At 39.4% G+C, this 13,741-nt stretch overlaps 1 long non-coding RNA gene and 1 pseudogene across 1 annotated transcript in view; one reads left to right on the top strand and one right to left on the bottom strand.

Moving 5' to 3' along the window:
- LOC139045073 (uncharacterized) overlaps nt 1-13,114 on the bottom strand; it is a 31,890-nt gene extending 18,776 nt beyond the window's left edge. Inside the window, exons 1-3 of the long non-coding RNA XR_011502721.1 lie at nt 11,332-13,114; nt 6,038-6,120; nt 4,833-5,031 (exon numbers count right to left, since the gene is read on the bottom strand). This is a non-coding gene — a long non-coding RNA (uncharacterized lncRNA). The remainder of the gene's footprint in view (nt 1-4,832; nt 5,032-6,037; nt 6,121-11,331) is intronic.
- On the top strand, nt 2,014-4,226 carry LOC106831542 (proline-rich nuclear receptor coactivator 2-like; annotated as a pseudogene).
- Nucleotides 13,115-13,741: the final 627 nt, after the last annotated feature.

Genomic DNA, 13,741 nt, shown 5'->3' with positions numbered 1-13,741 from the left:
GTATAGTTACAAACATTCAATGGAAAATAACCTAAACTTCTTCCAGTACCATTAATATTTTTGAAACAGAGGGCAAGGTTTTTGGTCAGTGTCCAAATCTGAGTAAGGAGTATTCTCTTATGAGTAAGAGGTACACAGTGGAAGGTAGTAACATCGAGGGCCTGTTTCCTAGAGGGAAGCTTGTAGGTGGATTCAAAAAGCCCAAAGGAGAAGCCAGCATTTTGACCAGATAAACTTCTCCATCCTTGTGAGGATAGTGGCCAAGCCACTAATTCAGGCGTATCATGCTGTAGCACAGATCCAGCAATCAGTGAGTGTGGAATCAGAAAGTTTCTGCAGTGTAGGAACAAAAGGGTGTGATAAGGCATGACAGTAATGAGGTTATGAGGAAAGATAAAAGGCCAACCTGAGAGCCAAAATTACCCCTAATAGCAAAAGCCATTATAAGAAGAACTTAAATAAAGGTGGTTTGATATGTTGACTACGCATGAAATTCAATTCATATGGCAATAACCAACATAACAGCAGTGAGTTCTTCTGATTTCATAGAGTTTTACCAGCACCTAAGAATTCCTACTGTGTGCATTAAGCAAAAAGCATTAAGATACCTATCAGGACAAATAGCCCAAATACTTCAATCCAGCAATCCTTTGTGGGCAGCCTCCCAAAGGATCTGTGGGATGCTTTCTAGGTTAAGATGTCAAACATAAAACCATTCTTGGAGTTCTTCACTTTGTGTAAAGAGATCCACAAGAAGGAGCACAAAGGTACAAGTTACAAACGGAGTCATGCGCTTTTAGTACACAGAAGAGTAGATAAGAGTTCCCCCAGTAGGATGATTAAGAGAAAATTACAAAGAGAAGAACAAATTGTTCTGTGAGAAAGGACAGAAAATATACAGGCCTGGTCCAGAACCTTCGGAAAGCTGTCTGCTCAGCTCTCATCCGCTTCATTTCCTGGAAATCTTACTTCCAGGTCACCAGTTGGTGTGCAGGCCCCGTCAGGGTTGGTGATTTCTTTAGATATGACACGTGAATCTGAGTCTACTCCCTGAAGTTTGGCAATGCAAGCATTGGTTAACAGGACCTGATCAGGTCCCTTCTAGCGAGATTGGAGGGACTCTTTCTAATGATGTCTTTTCCACTAGACAAAAGCTCTGGGCAGCAGATTACAATGTCTGGTCTCCCAGGAGCACATTGTGGAAGATATCGTTCTACCAAAGCATGATTATTCTCTATGGATTTGGTTAGGGCTTTGAAGTATTGAAAAAACTTGAAGTGTATCCCCTTTTATCTGCTGTGTGTCAAAGCAAGCAGGGGCAAGGTGCTCTGGGCATCCTGTTATATGGAGAACAGATTCTTATTGAGTGTATGCAAATACATATATTGTTATGAGAATAATGTTTATTAAGAGCTTCAGAACTCTGGAAGGGAAGGGAACACTTGTTCACTGCTGGTGGGAGTGCAAACTGGTGCAGCCACTATGGAAAGCAGGTTGGAGTATCCTCAGAAAATTAAGGATAGATCTATCATATGATCCAGCTATCCCACTGCTGGGTATTTATCCAAAGAACTTGAAAACACAAAGGCATAAAGATACTTGCACCTCTATGTTCATTGCGGCATTATACACAATAGCCAAGACATGGAAGCAACCTAGGTGCCCATCAAGGGACGAATGGATAAAGAAGATGTGGTATTTATACACGATGGACTACTACTCAGCCATAAGAAATGACAAAATCCAACCATGTGTGACAACATGGATGGACCTTGAGGGTATTATGCTGAGTGAAATAAGTCAGAGGGAGAAAGTCAGGTACCATATGATCTCAATCATAAGTAGAAGATAAAAACAATGACAAAAAAACACATAGCATTGGAGATTGGATTGCAGGTTACCATAGGGGAAGGGCGGGAGGGCAAAAGGGGTGATGAGGCTCACATGTGAGGTGACGGACTATAATTAGTTTTCGGGTGGTGAACACGATGTAATCTACACAGAATTCGAAATATGATGTACATCCGAAAATTGAAAAAAAAAGAACTCTGGAAGGATCGAGTAGGGAGACAAAGATAAATGTTTTAACCTTTGTTGCCAAGATACACTTTATCAAATTGCCGTAAGTTATAGATAGCTTAAAGGAGAGGAGAAAAAGGGGTCCTTTAAATCTGGAAAACAAAACATCAAAGCAATCAGTGTCCTATTAAGATTTTAGAAATTTTCACCCAGTTCAGTCTTATAATCCTGAAGTTATAAAACCTGTATTCCAGAGTACTTGTCAAAGTCTTTTCTATGAATCTCTTTGAAGATGAAACACTTTTGCAGGCACAATTTTTGCCAAAGCATCAGAGTAAAACAATAACTGTTTATAAACTACAAAAGACTAAAAAATGTCCATTATTAAAGTTCTGCTGAGAGTTCACTATAACGCAATTGACCAAAGAGTTTGGTTATTTTTGTGACATACAACTTTTTAAGATAATAATTGGAATTATGATTGATAACATTTTATTAGAACATATCAGATTTCCAGGAATTTTACATAATTTCTGGAATACTTATGGCATATACCAAAACAGGCACAATGTAAAGAAGGTTTAGTAGTACTCCTTATTTAACAAACTTCCCATGCATTTCACCTATCAAATAAGCCTAATTAGTCTAATATCTCTCAGGTCAAAAAGACTTTATTTAGAGTTTGATTTTGGGGAAGTTTATCAAAAAATAGAAAAGTTTTTAAACATTTGATCTTTATGATTTTTTATGAAATAGTACTTAATTATCCATTTAACCAAAGTGACAAAGAGATTTTAAGGTGAATACAGATTACATAGTTGTAAGCAAAATGGAGTTCTTTTAATATTGAGAAAATTCAGTTTTTCTAAGTAATCAAAGATCTGATAAAGACAAAACACAGAATGTTTTTTTCTAGACAGATTACATTATAGGTAAAGAAATTTTATTATAATTTATTGCTAAATGCAGATCAGTAATCTGAGACGACTTTGTCTTTCAATAGAGAAAAACCAAATTCTAATTTTCACCAGTGGACTCTTTTTTTTTTTCTTGGTGAGGAAGATTGGCCCTGAGCTGACATCTATGCCAATCTTCCTCTATTTTGTATGTTGGATGCCACCACAGCATGGCTTGATGACCAGTGTATATGTCTGTTCCCAGGATCCAAACCAAACTCACACCAGTGAACCCTGGCCACCGAAGCTGAGATCCTGAACTTAACCACTACGCCACTGGGCTGCCCCCTGCACCCGTGTCCTCGATATTAAAATTCATTTTTAAGTAAATTCATTTTAATCTTAGCCAGCTTGACTACGTATTAAAAGATCTTTTTAAAGATTTCTTTTTGGGCCTCTCGTCGGTGCTTGCCACCACCCCCATTTTGTCAGTAGAGGCAGGAGGAGGAGGTTGAGTTGGGAAGCTGAGGTGGTTGGAAGCTAGCTCATGGGTGCTCATGGGCTTTGCTCCTTCTGTGTCTGTCTCTCCCTGGAAGGGGAGGGAGCTTCCACATGGAGCAGGAGCCGCCACCGTAGTCCCGAGTGAGCTTGAAGTCGCTAGAACTTCTCTCAAACTTGTGTGCTGAGGAGACTCAGATGTTGGCCTCAGCTCCTAGGGTGGACTTAGCAGATTGGCCTGTGAAAACTTCTGTACTGAGATAAAGGCAAGGATTCATGAGAAAGGAACATCCGATATCCTGGGCTTGGCAGGGAGGGAGAGGACAGCAGGTGGAAATCCTGCAAGCTGAAAAGCAGCCTGACAGGTGACAAAGAAGCTGAAGGTGGGTGATGGGGAGAGCGTAACCTTCCAGCCCCTCAATCTGGAAGTGTTAGGAAGAACCAACAACAGTGCGACAGACAGAAGTCCAAGGATCATAATTCCCAGATGAAGATCATTCATAAGAAAAAAGAAAGAGCACATACTTATAACTCAGCAGCAGCTGCATGGCCATGCAAAACGGAGGCAAGAACCAAAATTTTTCAAGTAATCAAAATTCAACTCCAGCTTACAAGTCCCAGCTTACTTTTTAAGTCCTAAACTAGTCAGAACTACGCTGAAATCAGATTTAGTGAGCTGTGGTCACCAAGTATTCTTCCTAAACCACTGAGCCGCTGGGTTCCTTTCCTTTAATCCTTCTGATATGGAAATAACGACATTTCAATGTAAAAATCTTACTTAAAGTACAAGTACGAAATGAGGTAAAGTACTAATGTTTAAATTTAGTTATATTTAAGGGTAGTTGTCAGTTGCTTCAGACCAAGTTCACCAGGGAATTAATCTATTTGTGTAGCACTGCTAATTAATGTAGAACACATAATTAGACCTCATCTTCCTTGTGTTGTGTTGTGTGCACCGTGACGTAATGGCAGCATCAGGACAACTTAAAATGGCTGAATATCGCCAGCTGTGCTTGATACCAAGCGTTTTCGAGAAGGTAACTCAAGTGAAACCAGCCAAGTTTAGATTTGAAGAATGGTAAAGAAATCAGCTTTTTCTATTGCTTGTTGGAGGAAAATACTAATTTAATATTATCATTCATGGATCAGTAGATTTACTTGTTGAAAGCTAGAGAATCTGATTACAAGCATCTAGTTAAGACATAGAAGGATTGAAAACTAGTTGAGTATTTGAAAGTTTAATGTCCTAGAAGCACCCAGACCAGCAATTTGCCAACACCCTGGTGCGCTGCCGAACGAAGAAGTGGACTATTCTCAGAGGGTAGTTACACTGGAGCCAGCTGTGTGGCGGCGAGTGTGGAAAGGGCGCATGGACTTACCTAGAATGAGGCCGTTTACCCCAATGGCATTGTTTCTTACCTGCGGTGGGGAGGCGTCCGCCAACAAACACACCAAAGCCGTTTTAACAGAGGCAGTACTTGGTGGTCACTGAGTAGCTTTCAAAATCCATCTGTGCCGTGCAGGCCTACACAAGCTGCTCGGACAGCCGTCTGGCCTCAGATCCTCCTGCGAAGCTTGCTTAAGGTGGGCAGCGGTGCAATAGGAAAGCTCTAAGTACCTAGGAAATAAAGAGCCATGTAAATATATGTAATAAACTTGCAGCATATGTAAAGCTTTGTTGGCGTTTATTCTACAAAAATAGAATATTTTAGCATGAAGTTGCTGAATATAAGACCCTGGACTCTTTTATACTGTGGCCTAATATTAAAGGTCCAAAATAATCTGTTTTTAAGTTTCCCCTTGTGCTAGTGTATGTATGTTATAATTGATTAGATTGTGAGTTATATTTCAAAGTAAATTCTAGTATAGTAAGTTTTGTATAACTGAAAAGGTTTTATGCTTCTAAAACACTTCCTATTTTTTAAAAATGTGAAATGCAGTATGGGACTATTTTAATTTTTCTTCCTTAGGCCCAAAGATTAACTATTAAAGAGTCCCTCTAACCTTAAAGATTCATCTTGGCTTTTGACAATTTTTGTAACCTATGATACGAATATACTTTGCTGTATGATGCTAGTGTATTTTTGTCACCAGCAAGTGCAATGCAAGAGACCACTTATGCAAAAGATGTAATTTCTTACATACTACATTGTAAACATGTTTTACCTACCTTAAAGATAAATGCTAAGTTTAACAGTTAACCCAATAGTAAATTAAAAGAAAATGTGTATGTGTGTGGCAATTAAAAATTTCCGATTGTAAGTACCCTATTTTCTAATCTGGCAGCTTTTTTAGATATTTTTAAGCAGAGTGGCTAAGCTGTATTTCTCCAAATAAATTCAGATAAGATAAGACAGCCCAAGTCAAGTAAAGATATCCTAAACATTAGTTTAATTAGTGCTTAACGTACATATGTGAATTTGAAGCATGAAATTAAAAAATAAAATTGCTTTTTCTCCCCCTCCAAAAAAATAAAGATTCTTTTTTCAAAAATCTTCTACAGTTTTTTACATCTACTTGGGTTTTGTCTTATCTTTTTCTTTCTTATTTTGGAACAATCATTTTATTTTCGTGCAGAATTACTTGTTTTCCTTTAACAAAAAATGCGTCTTCATTCTTCATACCTTCTCTTACTGAAAATTCATATTGTATTGTCTTCTTTTCACATACAGTCACTTTCTCAATTTTAAAAACTCACAAAGCTTATCTAGAAAAGAAATGATGGAAGGCAGTTGTTACAGAATAATTAGAGATTTTACTCTTAGAGGACAGTGTGATTGCTTTTGCATTACATTAATGAATATAAACTCCTTATATATAATATAGTTAAATCATATGTCGTTTGGAAATTACAGTATGAGATTCACTTGTGTCCACAGGTTCATCCTGACATTGCTAGACTGGGAATGAGAGAACAGGCAGAGGCAACAACATCCCCACGGTATTGCCAAGAGAGTTCCTCTAGAAGGAGCAGGCAGAATAAAGATTTGAAAGATGGAACAACAACTAAACTGATGGCAGAGCTGCAAATATCTGGGAAGCCACCCCCCAGAATTCTCAGCCATGTAAGTCGTTATAAGAAATGGGGGAAATTCTTCTAAACAAAGATTACTGCCGGGCTGTAAATCTGAAAAGACAAGGCAACAAAATATGAGCCTATCAGAGAATGATTCCAGCCTGGCCTTGAGGAGTCATTGCTGTGTGTGTGCAGGACAGAAAAGGTGGTGGTTCTTGTATTGGCCTCTCCATCTGGCTGCATAGACACTTCTATTACTCAACCAGTGGCTTTCAAACATGTTGGATCATTCCACAACAAGAAACATAGTGCATATTATGGTCCAGCATATACCTACATATGTAAAACCATATAAGTAACTGAAATAAAAATTCAGTAAACAGACATGTATTTCCATTTTTAGTATATTCCATACATGCATTCTATTTTGTACTTTATGAAATTATTTTCATTTATATATAATAAACAAATTTATGAATTATAGATAAAATTGAAGACATATTGTCCATTTATCTATATTGATGTGTAGATACCATGAACATTTTCTATTTAAATAAAAATTAATCGTAATTTATCAATGGTCTATGACCATAGTTTGAAAGATAAGGAGCAACAGTCGATCCTCCCACAGTAGGAAAAGCTCTCCTCTGTCAAAGGTGCGTGCTGCTCTGCCGCGTTCTCTCAGCATCCACACACAGTGTGCACAGAGTTAATTTATGTTTATTACTCTAAGAGTTCTGACATTTTCTCTTTGGTTCATTTTGTATTCTCAACTCTTCTTCCAACTTTTTGAACTATTTGTAATCTTTCTTTCCGGTAAAAACTAGAAGCAGGCAATTGTGAATTATTATGTATCGACATCCTATAGTAGATTAGCAAATTCATAAACATGTTTTGTAATTTCTAGAAGCATGTTTCTCTTTACAGCAAACTTTGCAACGTGGCATAAAACATCTCTATTGGTAGACCCAAATATCTTTTGTCTCTCTGTAAAAACATTAAAAAGTCAAAACCAGACAAATTTATGTTTAACAATCAATGTCTCAGTATACCATCTTATGTAGAAATGGTTTAGATTTTCAATGAGTATCCATTATTTAGCTTAACTTATATAAGCTTTTATCTTGTTTACATTTATTTAAACACTTGTTTTTAACAATTATGTTTGGATTAGACCTTAAGTAGTTAACCATCATCACAAGTCATTCCCCCTGCCAACAAATTCCAATACAGAAACAGCAAGAGCCCACTCAATCAGTACACCCAGGCAGAAAAAGTTGTACGTTTGTACTACATTCAGTGCTGATGACTCTGAAGACTTGCCTGTTTTTATTAAACCAACAAATTTAAGCCATCTTTTATTTATCAAAGCTTTTCTCAGAACAAATGAACTTGAAAAACATTTGGGTTAGTTTCTGTATTTCTGAGAGTCTTAGGAATACTTAATTTATATAAATGTTTAATTTTGGCAATTCCATCTGGAGGTAGAAAAAAATATATATATAGACACACATACATAGACATACAGATAGACACAAACAGAAAGCTTCAAAAATTTTAGCCATGTCTCAGGTACAAAACTCAAAAGAATAGTTAGATCCAAATTGTGTTTCTCACAGATGGACTAAGTTAAGGTTATCTGCTCAAATGGCCAAAGATTTTTACTAAACTTTTTTCTTTTTTCTTTGCATGCTGTAAGGATCCTCAGTAACCTTTGGGAAAGCATTGATATTGTCTCCAAGTTCTGTTTTTGACCAAGGAGTATACGAAGTCCAGAAAGTTCCAGAATCATCTGACTTAGTTTGGAAAGGTGCTGTTAGAGCAAAAGAGTCAGAAGAGGGCATGGTCTCCAGTGGACAGCAAGGCAGCTTGGAGAGATGCGAATAGGGAGGAGCTGAGGCTGAAAGTAAAAGCAAAGCAGCCTCGAGATCTTTTTCTTGAGAAGATAAGTGCTCAGAAAGATTTTTATTAGCTATAGTCAATTTAGAGACAGGTATCTCTTAGGGAAGCAATTTTAGAGTCTTGAATTCTTTTGGAGACCTCAGCATACCTATTAAAATAAGCTTCCCATTCTCCTTGTTTAGTTTTGGATCTCTTATTCTCTAAACACGAACACAAATAAACTAATTTCAATATTTCCAATGAGCCCTATTTGGGCTAAGCAAGTTTTAAATCACCCCGCTATACAACTGCTATTTCTCTAAAAATTTACACAGAGGGCCCATAATTTTTATACACAAATCCAGCAGGTGTCCCAAACAGGGGTTAAGCCCCTGTAGCAGTCTTAGACTGAGTACTTCCCAAAGCGGAAGCCCCAACAGGGGGTTTGTCCGCATAGCAGTCCTTGACTGCATACTTCCCACTACAAGTACATGCTTACCAAAAGAGAAAGTTAATTCTCTTAAACTGGTTACAAAAGACACCCAGAATAAAAGCCAGAACCTCAACAAAGGTGGGAGGTTCAGGACCAAGAAAAGCTAACTACCTGGGCCTGGGACCATCAGGGAGATGACAAGAAGGAGCTCATGCAGGTATCTAGCTTGAAACCAACAGCAGCCCCAGAAACAAGAGCAAAGTAGCTTCAGATTCCATGTTTCTGATAGCAAATATGTCAACTTAGAAAACGGAGGCAACTGCCAAGCAAAAGGAAACCGTTTATTTGGGGTCTTAGATTTACAATTCGGGGAACATATCTTCCAGCAGCAGCCAGAAAAGTGTTCCCCTGAGGAGTACAAGCCAGGGGTTTTATTAGCAGAAAGGACAGCCCAGCACAATTCCCTCAGTTCTTTGTTAGGGAGGGCCAATTTATGTTACAGTCCATTGATTTACTCAAGGTCACCTTGTTGTTACCAGAAAAAGTGTATTTCTGCACAGTCCTTCAGCAAGTCCTTTCTCAGCAAATGACTCTCTTTTGGCAAGTCAGCAAGGTCAGCACAGTTTCATATTTTCAACAAAAAGGAGTCGAGGGTACAAAGTGGAGTCACTGTTGTCAACTTATTTCATAATTTCTTGTGTGTCCGTGTCGTATACACAGCAATAAGTGCCATTTCTTCTCTCCACAGAGCAATTCTGATAGCAAAGTTCAAATAAGCAACACACCCAGACAATTAAGCATCTTGGATATGCGTTTTATGATTATCCTCCACCCTGGAGCAAAAGGGAGTGCAGCAAACAACAGGCCATCGGCCAAAACTGCAAGCTAAGCAAGTTCTTACATTTTTAAGTGATTGAAAAAATTATTCTTCTTAATAATATTTCATGACACATTAAAATTAAATGAAATTCATGTCTCAATGTCCATAAATAAAGCTTTATTGGAGCACAACCACGCTCAATTGTTTACCTGCCGTCTATGGCTGCTGTTGCACCACGACAGCAGAATTGAGTATTTGAGACGGAGACTGGAGGTGGCACCCTTCTCACTTTGAATAGCTGCTGGGTACACTCAAAACTGCACCGACTCAGTTATAACGTGACAGCTGTTCCACTGCCATGCATGCTGTTGTGCTGTGACATTACATTTACTTTTTGTTACTAGTACATGCCCATCATATCAAAACAAAGAAAGAAAAGTGGACTTCCAAATGTTTCATTTTTAAGGCACATTGAAGTGTAGATTATTTTGTTTTCCAATTAGATGGCAAAACATTGTGTTTATTGTGCAGTGCCACTGTGCTAAAAAGAATAAAATAGGTCTTGGCGTTACCAGATTAAGTGTTCATCACAACACTCCCAATTCACAGGAAGGCAACAATAAGAAAAATTAGAAAATTTAAAATAAAATAGCTCATCACAGCAGGATTTCTTCACAAAAATAAAAATGAAGCTGCAACCAATGTAGGTTTCCGAATGTTAGACAAGAAAAGTCATTTACTGATGGGGAGTTCATTATATTGCGCTTTATTGCAGTGGCTGAAGAAATGTGTCCAGAAAAATGAACTTATTTAAGACGGTTAGCCTTCTGGCTGTCACAGTTCCTTGAAGAGTTGAGGACATTGGGAGCAACGTTAATAGTCGATTAAAATAAGGCGCAAGATGTCCAGTGGTTTTCCTTGGCTCTTGATAAGCCCAACGGCATTGCTGGTGCTGCGCGGTGCTGTTTACTGGAGAAACCAAGACTGAGTTTGACGTGCCCGAAGAATTAGGCTATGGCTGGTGTGCGTGGAGCAAGAACATTTTCAAAGAGGTTGAGAAAACGCTGATTCAGTACAACCGGCGTGGAAACTGTTCAGATGTTACAATTGCTGGTGCTAAACATCCTTGTGGAGCAGAAAAGGGCTTGGTTGGACAAATTCACCAAGTTTCTGAAAATGTAAAGTCTTTAAAGGAAATGGTTGTTTATTTTATTATTCAACAGCAGATGCTTTGCAGAAACTATTTGAATCCATCACGCATTACCGGACCACTCGTGTCAACAGTGGGCTCTGTTTGGATTTGAGCTTTTGTCACAACAGAGGCTGGATATCACGACTTGCCCAGTCGTGCAGTAGTTTAACAGCCTCACGGCGGTCCAGTTTTATTGTGATTTTCTTAACTCAGAGCTAAAATTGAGTTTTCTGGAATGAGAAGAACCACCACCTTCAATCACTATTATTAAACACCGGATGAGTTTAGAAACTAGCTTTGGCGGCAGATTTGATAACGTTTCTTAATGAAATCAATATAAGGGAAATTAGAGCTGACGTGTGAAACTCATACTGTAGTAAAGTCATTTAGACAACAGCTAATGTTTAAATCACAAGTGAGGGGAAGTTGCTTTATAGACTTCCTGTGCTGTCAAACGTTAAAGCGGGGAGGAAGAGCCCCATTCCCGTACACATGAGCTGGGGCTATATTTTCTGAGGTGAAACTACACTTCTAACCAGAAGTTTTGGAGCTTAATGAAAGTGCAAAGGAGCTCACCTTATTTCCACATCCACTTCCCCGTGCGATAGAGGCTCTCCCACGTCACTTCAACTGTACGTGACTAACCTGCGATCCGCAAAGCAATGGCAGGGTAAGAGGAGAATATCAAGAGGAGAATCTAGTCAGATTCTGTAAGTGCCTTCCGAGTGATAAATACTCTCAGTTAAAACCACATCTTTATGGATTGATATCAGTATTTGGCAGTTCTTATCTGTGTAAAAGAGCGTTTTCAAGGATAAAATATGTAAAATCTCATTACAGGTCAACAGTAACAGATGAATATTTGCAATCAATTTTGGTGATAGGAAACACTAACTTTGAATCCCAGCTAACAAAATGTTATTGCCCCAAAATAATTCCATTCTTTTCGGTAGTATTCCTTGTATCACAAAATATCATGTTGGTTGTTATTATTATATCTCAAATGTTGTTAATAAAATTTTGTGGAAACTTGTTTTCTGTCTTGTTATGTAGGTATATACTTAATTTCATTGATTTTGCCTCTTGGCCTATAAAGCCTAAAATATTTACCGATCTGGCTCTTTACAGAGAAAATTTACTAACTCCTCACGGGGAGACTGCAGTCTTTGTCTTGAGAAGCTTACAATTGAATTTGAGACAGACAAGACAAATGCCCATGAAACTGCAAACACTCTGAGTTTCTTTCTTTATTCTTAACTTTAAAATGTTCTTCAGAAGTACAGAAAAGCCAAGGATCCTGACCACCCACCTTTCTGCACACAGCCCATTTTCCAGAGGTCAGCAAGAGGTCATCCTGCGTTCCGTTCTCCGTTCATCAGTCTAGTCTCACTCAGCCAGAATTATCCTGTTGACAACTAGGGCAGCTCCTATCCCTTCTGCCCAAGCCCTGCAGCAGCTGCCCAAAGGTTAAAGCCACAACCTCACGGTGGCCACAGGCCAGGCCTCGGAGAGCCTGCCTCCCTCACCCACCCCCACCCTCAAGTGTGCCAGCCGCACTGGCCTTTGCTTTTTCTTGGCACACTGCCTTCTTAGGGTCTTTGCATGAGCTCTTCTCTCTGCCTGGGATTGAGTTGCCTGATTTAGCAAATAAACATACAGGATGCCCAGTTAAATGTGTGTTTTAGATAAACAAATAATCTTCATATAACTATGTCCCAATATTGCATGGGCTGTACTTAGATGAAAATACTACTCATCGCTTACTCGAAAATCAACCTTCTCCAATGTCCTGTGTTTCACCCAACAGCACTGCCTGGAACCCTCCTCCGCGGCGCCTTGGTGTCTAATCTCCTTCAAGTCTTTGCTGGGACATCTCTTTTTCAGGGAGGTCTACCCTCAGTGCCCATTTAAAACTGACAAGCATGCCACTCCCTGCCATTCCCACCCCCCTTACCTGGCTCTATTTTTTTCCTATAGCATTCGTCGCATTCTAACACACCAGATACTTCACTCATTTGTCATGTGTTCTGTTTACTTTGATCTCCTCTCATTCCAGTGTGAGCTCCACATGGGCAGGCATTTGGCGGTGGGAGGAGGCAATTCACTCCTTTCTCTCGGTACCTAGGAGAGAGCCTGGCACATGACAAGTGCTCAAGAAACTTCTGTTGAAAGATGAATAGGTGAATGTCCTCTGGACAGCATCTGGATGTCCACAGGCAACCATTCCCCCTTGAGCTTATTATATTTTTGTCAAGCTTTTTTTTCTGCCTGTTCATCCAAGCTAGAAGGCTGGCTTTGCTCCCCAGTCCTCCCTTTCTCATGTGCTGCCCTAGTCCTCTTTCCAAGATCACTGAGTCTCTGCATTGTTCCCATCTGTTCCCTGCTCACAGCCTCACGGTTGATTTCCCAGTTCCAACTCACCCTTTAGGTGTTGTGTACTACTTGAAAGTCTCCCATGAGTCTCCCTGCCTCTCATCTATCCCCCTCTGATCCCTTCCTCACACTACAGCCTGATGACCTTTCTAAAATGCAAAATAATGGAAATGAATCTGCAACCACAATTTGTCAAACTAACTGTACAAGTCTCAAAACTGATAAACGGCACCAAACCATGAAGTGTAAGACAAACTGTCTAAGCTCAAGTTGGCCTGACACAAGCTCATTCAGACCTCTATATTTCAAGATAAGCCCTCAGTACAGGGACTCCATGTAGACTCAAGGGGTCAAAAAATAAGACTGTGCCAGCAACTCACCTGTTTACAAATCCTGGCGTGTCCCTGCCTAAACCCTCCTCAGAGCCATCTGAACGCTTCCAGCACCCTGCCCTCACTCTCCCTTTGCGACGCTGTCAAGGCTATCCAGATGGTGCTCACTCTTGCTCAGAAAGTTGAATAAACTCAGCTCTATGAAATCAACACCTGGTGGTCTTGGTGGGAGCTTTGCAATAATCTGTTTTCTGCTTAACTCATTTCATTCCTCCCCATGG

The sequence above is a fragment of the Equus asinus genome, chromosome 4, assembly GCF_041296235.1.
Source record: "Equus asinus isolate D_3611 breed Donkey chromosome 4, EquAss-T2T_v2, whole genome shotgun sequence".
Taxonomy (NCBI): domain Eukaryota; kingdom Metazoa; phylum Chordata; class Mammalia; order Perissodactyla; family Equidae; genus Equus; species Equus asinus.
Note: the sequence above shows the minus strand (reverse complement) of the source record. Positions and strands in the feature narration are given on the sequence as shown.